The following is a 17,514-nucleotide window of genomic DNA, read 5'->3' as shown; positions in this document are numbered from 1 at the left end:
GCTTTTCAAGGAAGAGCTAGTAGTACAATGATTTTTGCTTGAATCTGACATATTATCTAAACACGGGCAGAGCCGGACATACATACGAGTGAGTGGGTTCCTTCACATGGGCTCAAAACCATGTAACCACATGGAAAATTCTAAATCAAGAGCAGTTGTAACAAGTACAACCCATAATAATGCCTTCCCTCAGCTCATGTCTTCATACGTGTTTACCTGAAACTTCTTCACGTGATGAGCTTAAATGTTACTTCCTTGGTGAGTGTTTTAGCACCTCTAGGACTCTATTAAAAAATCTCCTTGCTATCTGTCCCCTTTTATAACATTTAACATACTTGTAATTAGTTGTATAGTTTCCATCTTCTGAACCAGACCATGTATTCATTTTATCTGCTACCGTCTCTTCAGCACCTAGCATGGTTTAGGCAAATAGATGGTGCTCAAAAAATATGAATTGAATTGATTACAAAGATTTCAAGAGCTTGGTGGCCTCACCTGTCTAAGCCAATTATGAATTCTGTTCTAACTCTGTATGCAATCAAACCCATAGGAGAGTCAAGAAGAATGATACCTTTTAATTCTTTAAATAATGAATTTTTGTAGTATTGCTTTTATAAGGGAAAAATTATAACACTATTAATTTTTTTTCAAGACAGAGTGTTCCGTTGTTGCCCAGGCTGGAGTGCAGTAGCATGATCTTGGCTCACTGCAACCTCCACCTCCTGGGTTTAAGAGATTCTCACACCTCAGCCTCCAAAGTAGCTGGGATTACAGGCATTTAACACTATACACAGCTAATTTTTCTATTTTTAGTATAGATGGGATTTCACCATGTTGGCCAGGCTGGTCTTGAACTCCTGTCCTCAAGTGCTCTCGCCCTGTTGGCCTCCCAAAGTGCTGGGATTACAGGTGTGAGCCACTGCACCTGGCCCACTGTTAATTTTTTTCGAGTGTAGTTTATCTCCTAAGACCGAAGGAATAAAAGGAGCTAATATGTATACGGAGTCTTAGACTGTTCTTTTTCAGAGAGACAGCTGAGAATACATTATAGGATAATATGGATATTATGATCAACAGTATGTACAGGTCAATCCTACATTGATCAGCATCCACTTGCTTTGGTAACACACTCATCTATTAAATAAGATCACAGGATTTGTGAATTTCCCATATATCTACGACTACATCTCCATGAAGCTAATCCAGAATAAAGAGGCATTATTTCCACAGGAATAATAATATAGTAACAGTTAGTGCAGAATGTCCCAAACTCAACACCATTGATATTTTAAATAGGATAACTCTTTTCTTTCTCTTTCCTTCTTTCTCTCTCTCTTCCTTCCTTCCTCCCTTCCTCCCTTCTTTCCTTCTTTCCTTCCTTCCTTTTCTTCCTCTGTCTCTTTCTCTCTTTCTTTCTTTCTTTCTTTTCTTTCTTTCTTTCTTTCTTTCTTTCTTTCTTTCTTTCTTTCTTTCTTTCTTTCTTTCTTTCTTTCTTTCTTTCTCTTTCTCTCTTTCTTTCCTTCCTTCTCTTTTCTCCTTTCTCCTTCCTTCCTTCCTTCCTTCCTTCCTTTTTTACTTTCTTTTTCTGGTGGAGTAGGGAGGCTTTTCTGTGTATTATAAAATACCTACACTCTGCCCACCAGAGGCCAGTAACATCTCCCACCCCAAGGTGTGACAACTAAACATGTCTTTAGACACGTCCCCTGGGAGCAAAATTGAATTCAAATGAGAATCATGGAACTAATTTTTACAAAGTGCTTAAAACATTCCACCTCCTACTAAGTGTTCCCAGAAGCAACCTCATTTAATCTTTCAAGAAAATTACTATGAGATAGGAATAATTAGTATACCCATTCTACAACGGAGAAAAAGTTTAAGGAGTGCTGAAGGTCACACAGCTGGTAAGTACTGAAAATCAGGCTTTCCTCACTACTCTGTTCTGCAGGTGCTTTGTGGGTGGAAAAGCAAAGCAGCGGGAGCGAAGCAGGTGCCAGGCATTGCTAATGCGAAGGCTCTAGGACTGCCTTCCAGCAAAGGCCAGTGAAGGACAGCCCAGAACTCCTCACAGGACTTCACTAAGGAGGTCACCCTAGGGCAATCAGAACTAATCTGTCTTCCTTTTGTTTGTGAGTTTGCCAGCTGTCAGCAGGCCACATGCTTAAGTAAACAAGAAAGATATAAACAGGAAGATGAAAGCCAAAACTATATTTTGTTGTTATTATTTGTTCTCTTACATTTAGATGTAGCGAACCCACACAAAGTGAGTCTGTTGCCTGGGTGCCAGATTTCAGCCTGGGGTGCCAGACTTAAAATCCAATGACAAATATTTTTTATCTTAAAGACCCCTCCATGTCTGGGAGGGCCAGAGAAAGAACTCAGATAGAGCCAGGCTGAAAATGGAGGCTCTGCCTGTGCAAAACTGTTTTGTGAGCAGTCCCCACCTTGTGACATCAGGGACCACAGAGTAAGGATGAGACTCCTCTAGACTTGGCTGATAAAAGATACCGCAACAGTTAGTCTCTCTCAGCAGGATGATTTGGCCAAGGCCAAAGGAGATGTGGCAACAGGGACAAGCAAGAAGGTTCCCAAATATGTGTCCTATTCTGGGAGCAGTAGAAGGAAACCGTAGGAGGAGAGCAAGTCTATGACCACACTAAGAAAATTTTGTTATTGTTGCTATTATTGTATGAGTTTCATTTTGTGTCAAAACTTAGACATGAGGAAAAGCCGTCATTTTCATTAAATTTTGATGTGAATTTTTACCCTGAACAATTGAATATCATTTGATCCTTTGGGTGTGAAAATCATCTCTGAAAACTTTTGGAAACCATCTTTGAAAACCATCCTCATTTACAGGAAGAGCCAGAAAAACCAGTGCTCTTGACTCCCACTGTACCACTGTCCTCCTCCTGCAGGATGACAAATGTCTCGTTTGCCTGAGACTGAGGGCTTCCCCAAGATGCAAGGCTTTCAACTTTAAAATCAGGACAATCTCAGGCAAACTGAGACAGGTTGGTCACGTCCCCAACCCAATCCCCTCCTCTACAACCGCCTGGCCCAGCACAGACTGGACCGCCTTGCCCTGGAAATGCCTTGGAGCAGTCAGTCATTTCTTGGCAAGCATTTCTCAGGCACCGATAAATATTCTTCATGCACCTATTAAGTCCCAGAAGCACTGAAGTGAGAAAGATAATCCTGACCTCACCACGGGACTGACTAGTTGGGAAAACAGAAAGTTAAACCTCTATTGCAGGACTGAGCGAAAGAGCTGTGGGAGGTAAGAGGGAGTCCCCAATATAGACTGGGGTCCCAGCCTTCTCAGAGAAGGTTACACCAGGGCTGAATCTTACAGGGCAAGTAGGAGTCGGGCAGATGCAGAAGGGGGTAGAGGTGGGCAGGAGGCTGCAGACAAGAGGAGGTGTGTGTGGGGGCACCGATGCTGTAGGAAATGACCTGTGCAGGAGACACTGGTGTAGGACCCCCCTTCCTCGGTCACGGATCTCAAGCAGCCCCGTTAGTCCTCCTCCTCGGCTTTTTCTTCAAACCCAAGGGAATTATTTGTCTACTGTCCCCTTGGGCTGCCATCAGCCATGCCATCGGTCTTTCTTTTCCCACCAAGACTCTCTTCCTGTGTGGGTTGTTCCCGATTGGCTTAGTTTTTAAAGCACAGTCTTTGGAAGCAGGCTGTGCCTGATCCTGGTTTGCTGGTGCAAAATAGATGTGTTTGATCCTAGTCCTATCACTTGCAATAATGTGGCCTAAACTGAGTTACTGTGTGTCTTTATGCTAGCTTTCCTCAACTGGAAAATGAGGATGAACACAGTCCCCGGCCTAGCAGAGCTGTGAGGATTAACCCAGATGGTATAGGCAGAGCTCTTAGAACAGGTCCAGCTCATAGGAAGCCTCTTTTTTCCTTCCCTGACCTGCTAGGTCCTTAGGTGGCCCCAGGACCCTTTTGAAGAGTTTATGAGGGATTTTACTTCTGGTAATTAGGGGAATAATGGGGTTTCTAATTATCTGACTTGGAGACGTTACAGTGTAAATAGAAAGATGGTGAAACAGGAAATGAGTTGTTAGCTCCGCCTGCCATAGTAAAGCCTGGAGATGCCTAGAAAGACTGAGAGAAGCTGAACTCAGCACCTAAAGCTGTGGTTCACAATTAGGGCCAATTCTGACTCCTGGGGGACATTTGGATGTCTGGACATTTTTGGTTGTCATAGCTGTGGGGAGTGTTATGGCATCTAGTGGATGGAGGTAAGGGATGCTGCTAAATGTCTTACAACACACAGGACAGCCCCCACAGCAAAGAGTTACACAGCCCAAACTGTCAATAGTGCTGAGGCTGGGAACCTGTGACATAGAGCAAAACTGAGAGAACCCCAGGAGAGACTTGAGGCTATTGCGTCCTGGCATTCAGGGAAAACAGTTGCCTGGATCAGGAGAGAACTGAGGAGCATGATGACATTAGGGCTTTCCCAGAGGCAGGCTCAGAAGGGGAGTGGATGTAGACTAGCTGGGCCACAGGCACCAAGGGCTGTCCAATTTAATAAAAGGATGTCTGTGCTGAATGAGGGCAATCCTGGGCAAAGGGACAGAATGATGCTCTGTGGTGCTGGAACACCAAAGAAAACTGAGAACATTAGACAAAACCAGAAGAAACTTCAGACTATACAGCTGGGAGATATAACCTGCTGTTATTTAAACCGACCCTGAAGAACACAGGTTTGCAGAACACCGAGCTGGGTGGAGGAGGGCATGTCTTCCCCCAGATAGCTGTGCAAGTGTAGCGATTGAAGAACTCAGTCAGAAATCACAAGACAGCAAATGAGATGTATATAGCACAATAAAAGAGTCAAAGGAAAAGATCCTATACACATGGAAGCAATCCTACAATCAAATGGAACAGGAAGTTTAAGCTAATGGAATTAGTAGGTTGAATAAGGGAATTTATAGGGCGTCATTATAGATAAACTTTATTTTTTTTCTCCTAGTGTCCCTTTAAGCCTACTGAGAAGGAGAAGCTCTTGCTTTCCTCCTCTAAAAAATTTGGTCTTTCACAACAGTAGCAAGTTTCGTGGTCACTTTGAATACCCAGCACAACATTTTAATTAATACCTCAATCTTGATACAAATCTTCCACCATTCCCCAGCTAGTGCTGGTTGCAGGAGGGTGGCTGCCTTCAGAGAGGTGGAGCAGAGTCCTTCTCTTTCCCCCAGCATTTCTTTTTCTCCCCAAGCTTGACAGCCATAATTTCTGGTCTTGCCAGTATCAAAGCTGAGGGAAAGAAGATGGAAAGTTCTCATTTGATGATGCTATTGTTAGATGGCTTTGCTGTCTCTGGTCTAGCTGATGTTTAACACTGACACTTTCTCTCATGGAGAAACTCATGGCCTCATCAAAAGCTCCCTGACTGAACCTCTTCAACTGCAACTTCTGTATTACAGAAAACGCATCCCATTCTTTTAACCATTGACTCCACTTGGCCCGGGATTTGGGGGGAACCATTTCACTTAGGCTCTGCGCCCTTCCAGAGGGGCATCTGGAGCAGAACTTAACGTGACTCTAAGGTTCCGTAAGAAATACTAAAGCATCACTTGCTTGGACAAACTCTGGGAGTGTAAGTCAATTCCAAAACAGTGGTAATTTTTCTTTACTCCTCTATTAAAGCAAGTTCCTACTCACTTCTCTTGCTTTCTAACATGAGAGTCATATATCTGTTCTCTGTTTCCCATTGAATCCAGAAATTGCACATTAAACTAAACAAAAATTAGTATTAAAGATATCTCACAAGTTTGAGGTAAAGCAACGACATCTCTTGTCACTCCCAGTCTCTACTTTCTTGACTTTTTTTTTTTTTTTTTTTTTTTTTTTTAGACAGAGTCTCGCTCTGTCACCCAGGCTGGGGTGCAGTGGTGCAATCTCAGCTCACTGCAACCTCCAACTCCTGGGTTCAAGGGATTCTCCTGCCTCAGCCTCCTGAGTAGCTGGGACTACAGGCACATGCCACCACACCAGGCTAATTTTTTGTATTTTTAGTAGGGATGGGGTTTCACCGTGTTAGCCAAGGTGGTCTAGATCTCCTGACCTCGTTATCCACCTGCCTCGGTCTCCCAAAGAGCTGGGGATTACAGGCGGGAGCCACCGCACCCAGCCTCTTGACTCTTTTATATTCTCCTTGATGAGGGAGTTTGGAGTAATGCAACCAACTTCTGAAAATCTTCATCATGGCCTGATCTTCACTTTCAAATTTTATTTCTTTTGTATTTTGTAAGCAAAGAACAGATGACTGAGAAAAGCCAACTGGAGATATATAGATATAGATGTATATACATACACACAAACATACACACACATGCATATATGTTGAGCATTCCTAATCTGAAAATCGAAAATCTGAAATGCTCCAAAATCTGAAGTTTTTGAGCACTGACATGATGCCACAAGTGGAAAATTCTACACATAAGTACTGAACACAAACTTTGTTTTATGTATAAAATTATTTAAAACATTATATAAAATTACCTTTGGACTATGCATATAAGCTATATATGAAACATAAACAAATTTCATGTTTAGAATTGAGGTCCATCCCCAAGATATCTCATTATGTATATGCAAGTATTCAGAATTTTTTTTTAAGAAACATTATTCAAGACATCTCTGGTCCCAAGCATTTTGGATAAGGATGCTCTCTCTCTCTCTCTCTCTCTCTCTCTCTCTCTGTGTGTGTGTGTGTGTGTGTGTGTGTGTGTGGTTGGGGGGTGGTGGTGCTGTGAAAATTCAACCTGTGAGTTAAGTAGCAAAATCAATGAAACCAAAGATCAAATTAGTAGGCAGGATGGAAAAGGATGCCCAAATAAAAAATATGTCAAAAGGAATATAGAAATAAAAAATACCAAAGTTATGAGATATAGCGGATAGATATAACTGCCTACTTCTGCCCAATAGGAGTTTCAGAGCTATGGGAGGCAATATTTGAAGACATAGCAACTAAGAAAGATCAGAAGTGAGGATATAACACCTTACATAGAAAGAAGTAGAGAGTACTGAGCTGGATACAAATAAGAAAAACTATACATACATATATTATAGCAAAATTTAGGAGCAATAAATGCAAAGAGAAAAAAATTCAAGCTTCGAAAGAGTAAAAGTGGTTTACCTAAAAAGAACAAAATTCAGGTTGGCACTGGACTTTTTGACAATACATGTTCTAGCACATTCAAAGTATTGAAAGAAAAAATAATGAACTTCGAAGTATAGCCACTTAAACTTTCACTGGACATGTGAAAAAAACATATTTTCAGGAATACAAAGTTGCCAATAATTTGTCACATTAAATGTAAGTTCTCTGAATAACTCAAATGACTCCTTCATGAAGAAGATAAATTAATCCAAGCAGAAGCAATGGAATATGGAAGCAAGAGTGCACAAAGAAATAACCTGTTTAGTAATATATAAATTAGAAATGACTATAAATTTATATTTACGTACAGTAAATATTTTAATATATTTTACATACATATTATAAAATCTGGAATCAGAAGTTTAAGGATTTAAGAAATAGAGAAGAACATGGGGACAGTGAATGCGTGTTAGAGTTTTCATCATTTTCAAGTGGAAGACATGACTATTGATAAGCTTTAAACTTTAAAAGGGAAAATTAAGACTATGTATGGATCTGTATAACTTCAAACTATCAGTGAAAAAATTTTAAAAAAATTAAATTTAAACATTTATCTTTTTAAATAAATACAATAAAGTATAAAAAGTAATTTTAAAAACATTTTAAATATAAAATAAAATGTCAGAAATAAGTCCTATTACAGAAGAAATTACAATAACTGTAAATGAGTTAAACTCTAATTGAAAGAGAATTTAAGCTCTGATTTTAAAAATAACCCAGCAGTATACTACTTACAGGAGACATTGAAAAAATAAATGTATATTAAAATGTTGAAAACATAGGTTTTGAAAAAGTTACAATAGGCCAAAATAAACCAAGAGAAAGCTAAAGTAGCAATTTTAATTTCAGATATAAGGTAAAAAAAAAAAGGTCAAAAGTGACAAAAAGAGCAGAAGAATCAAATAAACACAATCAGAAAATGATAACCCACCGATCCCACGGAAATACAAATAACCATCAGATAGTACTATAAATACCTCTATGCACATAACTAGAAAACCTAGAAGAAATGGATAAATTCCTAGACACATACACCCTCCCAAGAATGAACCAGGAAGAAACTGAATACCTGAATAGACAAATAATGAGTTCTTAAATTGAGGCAGTAATAATAGCCTACCAACCAAAAACGAAAACAAAAAACCCAGGACCAGATGAATTCACAGCTGAATTCTACCAGAGAGACAAAGAAGAGCTGTTACCATTTCTACTGAAACTATTGCAAAAAATTGAAAAGTATGGACTCCTCCCTAACTCATTCTACAAGGTCAGCATCATCCTGATACCAAAACCTGGCAGGATACAACAAAAAGAAACATCAGGCCAATATCCTTGATGAACATTGATGCAAAAATCCTCAATAAAATACAGGCAAACCAAATCCAACAGCTCATCAAAAAGCTTATCCACCCCAATCAAGTTGACTTCATCCCTGGGATGCAAGGTTGGTTCAACATATGCAAATCAATAAGTGTGATTAATCACATAAACAGAACTAAAGACAAAAACCACATGATTATCCCAATAGAGGCAGAAAAGGCCTTAAATAAAATTCAACATCCCTTCATGTTAAAAACTTGGTATTAAAGAAACTAGGTATTGAAGGGACATACTTCAAAATAATAAGAGCCTTATATGACAAACCCACAGTCAATAGCATACTGAATGGACAAAAGCTGGAAGCATTCCCCTTGAAAACTGATACAAGACAAGGATGCCTTCTCTCACCACTCTTGCTAAACATTGTATTGGAAGTTTTGGCCAGGGCAATAAGGAAAAAGAAAGAAATAAAGGGTATTTAAACAGGAAGAGAGGAAGCCAAATTATCTTTGTTTCTGGATGACATGATCCTATATTGAGAAAACCCCATCATCTTAGCCCAAAAGCCTCTTAAGCTGATGAGCAACTTCAGCAAAGTCTCAGGATGCAAAATCAATATGCAAAAAACTGCTAGCATTCCTATACACCAATAACAGGCAAGCAGAGAGCCAAATTATGAATGAACTCCCATTCACAATTGCTACAAGGAGAATAAAATACTTAGAAATACAGCTAGCAAAGGAAGTGAAGGACCTCTTCAAGGGCAACTACAAACTGCTGCTCAAGGAAAACAGAGAGGACACAAACAAATGGAAAAGCATTCCATGCTTATGGATAGGAAGAATCAATTTTGTGAAAATGGCCATACTGCCCAAAGTAATTTATAGATTCAATGCTATTCCCATTAAACTACCCTGACATTCTTCACAGAATTAGAAAAAACTATTTTAAAATTCATATGGAACCAAAAAAGAGCCTTAATAGCCAAGACAATCTTAAGCAAAAAGAACAAAGCTGGAGGAATCATGCTACCTGTCTTCAAACTATACTACAAAGCTACAGTAACCAAAACAACATGGTACTGATACAAGAACATTGATACATAAACTGATGCATAAACATTGGCCTATGTGGACCAATGGAACAGAATAGAGAACACAGAAACAAGACTGCACACCTGCAAACATCTGGCCTTTGACAAACCTGACAAAAATAAGCAATGGGGAAAAGATTCCCTATTCAATAAATGGTGCTGGGAGAACTAGCTAGCCATGTGCAGAAAATTGAAACTGAACCCCTTTCTTACATCATATACAAAAATTAACTCAAGATGGTTTAAAGACTTAAATGTAAGACCCAAAACTATAAAAACAAAAAACCCTAGATGAAAATTTAGGCAATACCATACAGGACACAGGCACGGGCAAAGATTTCATGATGAAAATGCCAAAAGCAATTGTAACAAAAACAAAAATTGACACATGGGATCTAATTAAACTAAAGAGCTTCTGCACAACAAAAGAAGCTATAATCAGAGTGAACAGACAACCTACAGAATGGGAGAAAACTTACAGAATGGCAGAAAAAATTTGCAATCTATCCATCTGACAAAGGTCTGATATCCAGTCTACAAGGAACTTAAATACTAATTTGCAAGAAAAAAAAAACAAACAACCCCGTTAAAAAGTGTGCAAAGAACAGGAGTAGACACTTCCCAAAGGAAGATATACATGCGGCCAATAAACATATGAAAAAAAGCTCAACATCACTGATCATTATAGAAATACAAATCAAAACCACGATGAGATGCCGTCTCACTCCAGTCAGAATGTGATTTTTAAAAAGTCAAGAAACAACAGATGCTGGCAAAGTTGCAGAGAAAAAGGAACACGGACCCAGAAGTCTTTTCCAGAAAGGCTAATGCTGGCTGCAAGGTTAGCAAAATGAGGTTATCCAGTACATCAACATGAACTTAGAGTAGCATTAATAAAGGAATAATGTTTTCAAAACAGAGAATGTTCTGGAAAGACATTGGGAATGGCATAGACATAAGGAGAAACCCAGAGAGGCATGCAGATAAAGATATGAAGAATCAGTCACAAATGAAGCGCTAGGATAAAGAAAGAGGTAAGAAAGCTTAGGACAAGAAGATTTTCTTAAGATTTTTGTTGTAAATATATTTGGACAATATGTGGATTTTATAACAGTAGTTTTAATTTCTGTAAAATTTTGCAAATGTAATTCTTTCCAACCCAATTTACCAAGACATTACCTCACTGTATACACTGGGAGAGCCTATTCATTTCTGATATTTGGCCAGGAGATAGTTCAAATAAAAAGACCCTGTGAGTAAGTTAAACCATGTTAAATCAATTTCAGGTTTTTAGGACCTCAAATCCCTCTTTTCTTTGTATCACTCCACTTCATTTTGTTTGTTCATGTGACTCCTAAAATGAGAATTTTAAAAATAGTATAAACTATGGAATATATAATTATAGAATATGTAACTGTATGGAATATGTAATTATATATGTAATTATAATATGTAATTACATATGGAACATATAATTATACAGGATATGTAATCATAGAATACTACATAGCCATGAAAAATTATGCTGTAGAAACATGTTTCTTAAAGAATGGTTTGAGAAATAACCTCATCATAATTGACTAGGGATGCATATGAATAACACAGACTCCTGGATACTACCCCAGATTTATTTCTTTAAGATCTCTGTTGAGAAGAATTAAGAAGAGGTGGCTGAGCATCCTTCTCAGGTGATTCTTGGGCTTGGTAAAGGTTTAGGCACACTGTAGTAGAAAAATATTTAATGTTATGAGAAAGTGTTTTTATATAATATGTGTAGTATAATTCCAATTCTGTAAAACAGAAAAATACATTGAAATGCTTAGAATATAGGTTAGAAAACAGAGTGATATCCATCATATGTTAGTAGCAGTTATTTCTGCAGTGTAGAATAATAATTTATTTATTTTTTCCATGTTTTCACTTTCCAATTTTTCTACAATGGACACAGGTTGATATTATATTTGGTAAAGGAAAAGAAAAAAAAAGCTTAGTTTTCCTTAAAATATTGAGATTTGTATGGATTCTGAGGAAAGTCTTCTTGACAGCAGCTTGTTGTAAAACAAGAATAAACAGAGTCAGGAAGAAGGGAACCTGAGGGGGACCGAGCAGAAACAAGAAAAATGATCCTCTTGAGTCAAGAGGGGTGGGAGAGGCGGCTTTGGGGGCAGGCGAGAAGGAGACTTCAGCCCTTCAGCCCCATGAATTACATGTTAGATAAGTACGCAAAGCCACATTTTTAAAGCCTTTTACGTTTGGAAGAAACATCTCATAGGAAAAAGGTTAAACCACAAACTATAGATTCCATTCTCTGTGTTGTTTTATTTCCACTGAAAGCTACTCCTTGTCAAGATGTATTTACTGAGAAAATATTTTTCACGTCTCACAGAGGAAGAAGGGAACTTTCTCTGACTTTTGCAGAGCAATGGTGAATAAATACTCACTAGCTACCCACCATGTGCCTAGCTCCGTGCTCTGGGCTGCAAGAGATAAAAGGAAAGTTGAGTCAGATCTCTTTCTTATGCTTATTTTGCATCAAGGAGATTATAATCTGGTTGCGGAAATGCAACCCACAAACTCTAAGCAGTTAGCACGGTGGCATTGAAATTTGCGGATGAGAATAATAGCACACAGGAGGGCTACCCTGTGCTCGGGAGAGCTCTCTGAGGGGCTCATGCACTGAACTGAAGGAGGATTTTCAAGATGAAGCATGAGTCACAATGTTTTCCGACAACTTCTTGGCAGGTTGTGGTTTCGATGGGGAGAGTATTACCAGTTGTATCCAATTTAGGGAAAGAATAGTTTCTCTGAATCTTGTTTCTGAAGTATCAAATATACACATATTATAGTGAGGAAATAAATGATAGTAGTCAATGCACCAAACCATTTTGAAAACCTGCCTTACTTTAATATTTTATAGTTGGCTAGCGTAGACACTTTTGTGCAGCATTTTTAATCAATAAATATACATTTTGCTAGGTACTGTGCTAAATATTAGGAAATATTTGTTATATCAGATTTTATTTAGATACCAAATGCTTTGCATTTATTTGGTCTCCTATTAAGAAAGCCAAAAAGATTTAAACATTCCTATCCCATCAATATCACCTTTCAGGTCTTTTCCAATCCCAAGATTAAACAGCTGTATCAATGACTCTGTCCCCAGTGGAGTACAAAACAAAAACAACTGCAAGTGTATGTAACACTTTGCACTTCAGTGCATCAGTGGCAGAAGAAAAATCAATAGAACAAATAAGCATAGGGTACCACCGCTAAACTGCACACAAATACCTGTCTGCTATAAAGTAACATTGGGAAAATATTTAGAAAAGTGAATTTATCATTGTAAAATTGCAATACCTACCCCATTGATTTTCCCAACATTGTCTTGAAATAGAAAGTGGAAATAGAAATTCATTTTCCTAGGCTGGGTGCAATGGCTCACGGCTGTAATCCCAGCACTTTGGGAGGCTGGGGGAGTGGATCACCTGAGGTCAGGAGTTTGAGACCAGCCTGGCCAACATGGTGAAATTCCATCTCTGCTAAAAATACAAAAAGTAGCCAAGCATTGTGGTGGGCGCCTGTAATCCCAGCTACTCAGGAGGCTGAGGTGGGAGGATCACTTGAACCCAGGAAGTGGAGGCTACAGTGAGCCAAGATTGTGCCACTGCACTCCAGCCTGGGTGACAGAGTGAGACTCTGTCTCACAAAAAGAAAAAAAAAAAAATTCATTTTCCTGTTTTACTGATAGAATACATGAGATGTTAAATGCTGATTATCTGTGGCTATGGAAGGCATGGAAAAAATATAACTGTGTTCAAAGCAACTGGCTGATTTAGTTGTTTTAGTGAAAGAAGTGGCGAAACCATTGGGGGGAAAGTTGCCAATTCAGTGAAGCGTTCAATCTTAGTAGCTATTTCACTGGTTTGACTTACTCTGCGACAGTCAATATCAAAGCCATGTGGAGATTTCAGTTTGGCTTTTTATTCAAGATAGCGAAGCAGTGGGTTGGTTCAGGTAAACAACAAGAACAAAATGGTCAATTCAATAAGGGAAAGATTATGAAATCACTTGTCTAATTTAAACAGGAAAACAAAAATGAAGAATTGTTTGAAGTTTCAAACAAGGTTGAGGAATTATCCTATTATCAAATGTATCTGATGACTTTCTAATCATCCATTTACCAAATAAACATTTCTTTTTGAATAAATAAGCCCACATATGACACTCAGGCTCTAATGGGTTCTGTATTATTCTCGAATATAAGTCTATTTTCTAGAATTCTCTATGTTCTCTTCTCTTCATTCCTGGGCCCTCTTTCCTTCTGCCCCTCTCCTGTGCACAAGGAGGCCTGCACTCATTTTCCACAATGGCTCCTTGAGGAAAAGTAAAGCAAGAGGAGGCTCTGACAGCCTCAACCAAGATCACTTCCTGCTGTTTATGGGTGTTTGTGTGAATGAATGTGAAGGTCAGAGAAGTTTTATGATATTGCTCTCACTGGTTCCAATCCCAGCACACCTCATTTTGAAGGCCAGAGGTTGTGATCTTGAGTAAGTAACTAGGCCTTTCTGTAAAAAAGGGGTACAATAATACCTGCCTGGTAGCTCCCTGAGCAAAGCTGGTTATTTTCTCAGAGCTCAGTTTCCTTCTTCATACAATGAATGTGGTAAGAATACTCACCCTGCTGAGTCTTAAGTCAGATATTACACCAAGGGCTTTCCATATATCATCTCATTTAATCCTCACAACAATCTCATTAGACAATCATAATTATCATCCCGATTTTACAGATGAGAAAACAGACACAGATGTTTCGTAAGCTACCCGAGGTTATATACAAGTAAGTGACAGAGGCAATGATTAAGCCTGAGTCTATCTGATGATACTCAACTCTGTGCTCCTAATTCACACACAGTACTTTCTCCTCCTTACACACATGCCAAATAGAAATACAGCTTTCATATCATATGTAGGTGGCCAGAATCAAGGGCCCAATAAGCCCCAGGGCTGCAAACACATACTTTTGGAGAACAAACCTTTTCCCATTTCAGTTGCTATCACTCATGCAGCACAGACTTTTAGGAGGAAGAACTTCAGGTAGATTAGCCTCTGCCTATGAGACTGGATACTATGGAGAAAGCCAAAAGGCAGCGATCCATGCCTGGGCATGTTCTTTCTCAAAAGAAGTTGCTGTTCCAATTGGTTAGCATCAGACCAGCCTGATGATCCACAGCTTGCATGCATGATCCTTCTCTCAGGGAGCATCCCAGCAGAGCAATGACAGGCACTTCTCTCCCACCTTCCTCCTAAGGAGGCTTAGCAACCCTCCCACTGCTTGGGAACCCTATCTCAGGGTTAGACAACCAGGCCTCAGAGGGAGAACTCCCACCCAACACGTTCCCAGGTTTGCTTACAATTAATTGCCTTCCTCCATGAGAATTTCTCTGGGCATATCCCTTTCACATGGCCTTGTGGAATCAGTCCTTCTGTGCCAGTTCAAGTATCATCACATTGTAGAGAACTGCCCAAAGCTATGCAGCCAGAGAGGAAGGGACAATGCCTCTCTTTGAGCCCTCGCCACCTCCCATCATGCCTTTATATCCCCTTCCCCAGATTCAGCACTGCTCGCTACGACAGACCCCATAGTCAGTTGCCCTCCTTGCCCACGTGCCTGTAACCTTCTTAGTGACTCCTTCCCCACACCAACATGTATCAATCTCAGGTCCCATTCCCAGATAATCTGATAGAGAAATTTATTCTGCTCTGATGATGACTGAACAAACTACTAAAGTCTTTCATTTTTATGATGAAATTTTTTCCCTTTGATGCCCCCAGAGTGCATAGCGATATCCATATATAAAAAGAAGTCATTTCTTCAGCTTTTTCTCATGTCCTAGAACAGATTTCCCTAGAACCTTGATAGAAGGTTCTCAGTACTGCTTGTGGGAACAGAAATTAATGTCCTGTCTTTAGCTCGCCCGTGTGTTCTTGGGAACTCATGCCCTCTGCGTCAGTAAAAAGGGCCACTGAAGAGTGTATCCAAATTGTTTACTGCATGTTTAACTGGAACTGATAGACAAAATATAGAGTTTTTTCTTTGCAAGAAATTTACATCACTATGTGCTCATTTTTTCACCGTCTGTGAACGCTGCACATTTGTTTAAACAATTTTTTAACGTAGTATAAGGAAAACTTTCCAGACGTGACTGGGACTAGAGGCATAATTTAACATTAGGTTATATTCACACTGGCAAAGAGAAATGGTGAGTTAAAGCAATTATTCAGATAATTTGGGTAAAATGGCCCTGTTTCTGTTACAAAGGAAATAGCATTTTGTTAGGGTCAGAATTTTGCAGGTTGGCTGTTAATCCTGTTTTCCCACTCTCTACTTTGTGTGTGAAAATTATTATTCAATTTGAATTGATTTTGTTTTTCTCGGGAAGGTAGGGGCATTAGGAAGGAATGGAGAGAAAGAAATGGGGAAAACAACAGAATTTCATTCATACAACTGGGACCACATCCAGTTTAAGTCCCATACAGGTTTCATTTCTGTGTTTTAAACCATTCCAAAATCTTCACTTTGGTCTGGTAATTAGATAAACCGAGACAAATGAGCCGACTGGTCCCGTGGTCCTTTAATCACAATGGCTCCAGAACAAATGCTTCCTCTCCCAATAATACCCACATGCCAGATCCAAAAGACATTCATCTCAACATGCTGGCTTTCTGGGCGCCAACCGGCCCAGGTGATTGAATTTGTCTCCCATTTGCAGCATAAATGTGCTCTCTATCACCAGTCATTTCAAAGCAGAAACATTGCTTTAAGTTTGGCACAGCATAGGTGAGAGCCTGCCTCATTCGGGGATGATAGCTCCTTTCACAAGCCTTATTATTGGCGTAATCATTCTTTCAGATGGATCCCTGGAGGCTTTTGCCTTCCCTCGCTGCTGTGCATTTTCTCTGATGGGTTTTAAAAATAAACAACAAAAAGTTTCCTAAAGTTAAGGAATACTTATAGTTGGCAGCACTGTCAAGAATATTCAAGGATCATGGAGACAGAAAGCAGAACGATGGTTGCCAAGTGCTGGGGGTAGGGAAGGGGAGCTATTGTTTAATGGGTACAGAGTTTCTGTTTGGGAAGATGAAAAATTTTGGGGATGGATCGTGGTGATTATTGCCCAACAATGTGAATGTACTGAATGCCACTGAACTGTACACTTATCTACGGTGAAAATGATCATTTTTATGTCATGTATATTTTATGACAATAAAAACATTAAGAAAAAAAACAGAAGACTCAAGCCCTTTTCCAGCATTGGTGAATATTTTATGAAACAGTTTCTATTGTCATGGAAATGTTCCTTGAGCTTCCCCCACCGCCCTCCGTATTGACTTTTCTGTCCCACTCAAGGTCTGTTGCTGCTGCCTTGGTCTGTGGTTGCTTTGTATTTTCACTATGCAAAGGTCAGGCCGCAGATGCAGAGAGGCGGGACCTAGGCTATGTGGAATAAAACTGAAAATAAGAGTGGCTCTCCAGATTGACTGTCTACAAAAATAGGACAAGGGTTATGCCTGTGGATTTAGTCATGACTCAGGCCACTGGAAATCTAGAGCACCTAACTGTTTTGAAATGTGTGTGGAGAACTGGGAATTCCTCCAGGGTTTGATGGCGTTTCAGCCAGACCCTTAGATCACCTTCCCCTGACCCCTGTGGATATGCCTTGCCTTGGGCATTTTCTCAGACCATCTAATTATTGGTTAGGTCTTTAATACAGTGACTTGGTCAATAGGCCCTTGTTTTGCATTTAAACAAAGTGGGGAAAAAAGGTTCATCAAATAAAAGTATTTCTTTCCAGATAATTTATAGGATTTTGTTTATTTTGTAAGATTGTGGTTGTTTTACTGGTTTGTTTCATTTTA

Source organism: Macaca thibetana, chromosome 3 (assembly GCF_024542745.1).
Source record: "Macaca thibetana thibetana isolate TM-01 chromosome 3, ASM2454274v1, whole genome shotgun sequence".
Taxonomy (NCBI): domain Eukaryota; kingdom Metazoa; phylum Chordata; class Mammalia; order Primates; family Cercopithecidae; genus Macaca; species Macaca thibetana.
This window is presented reverse-complemented; position numbering follows the sequence as displayed.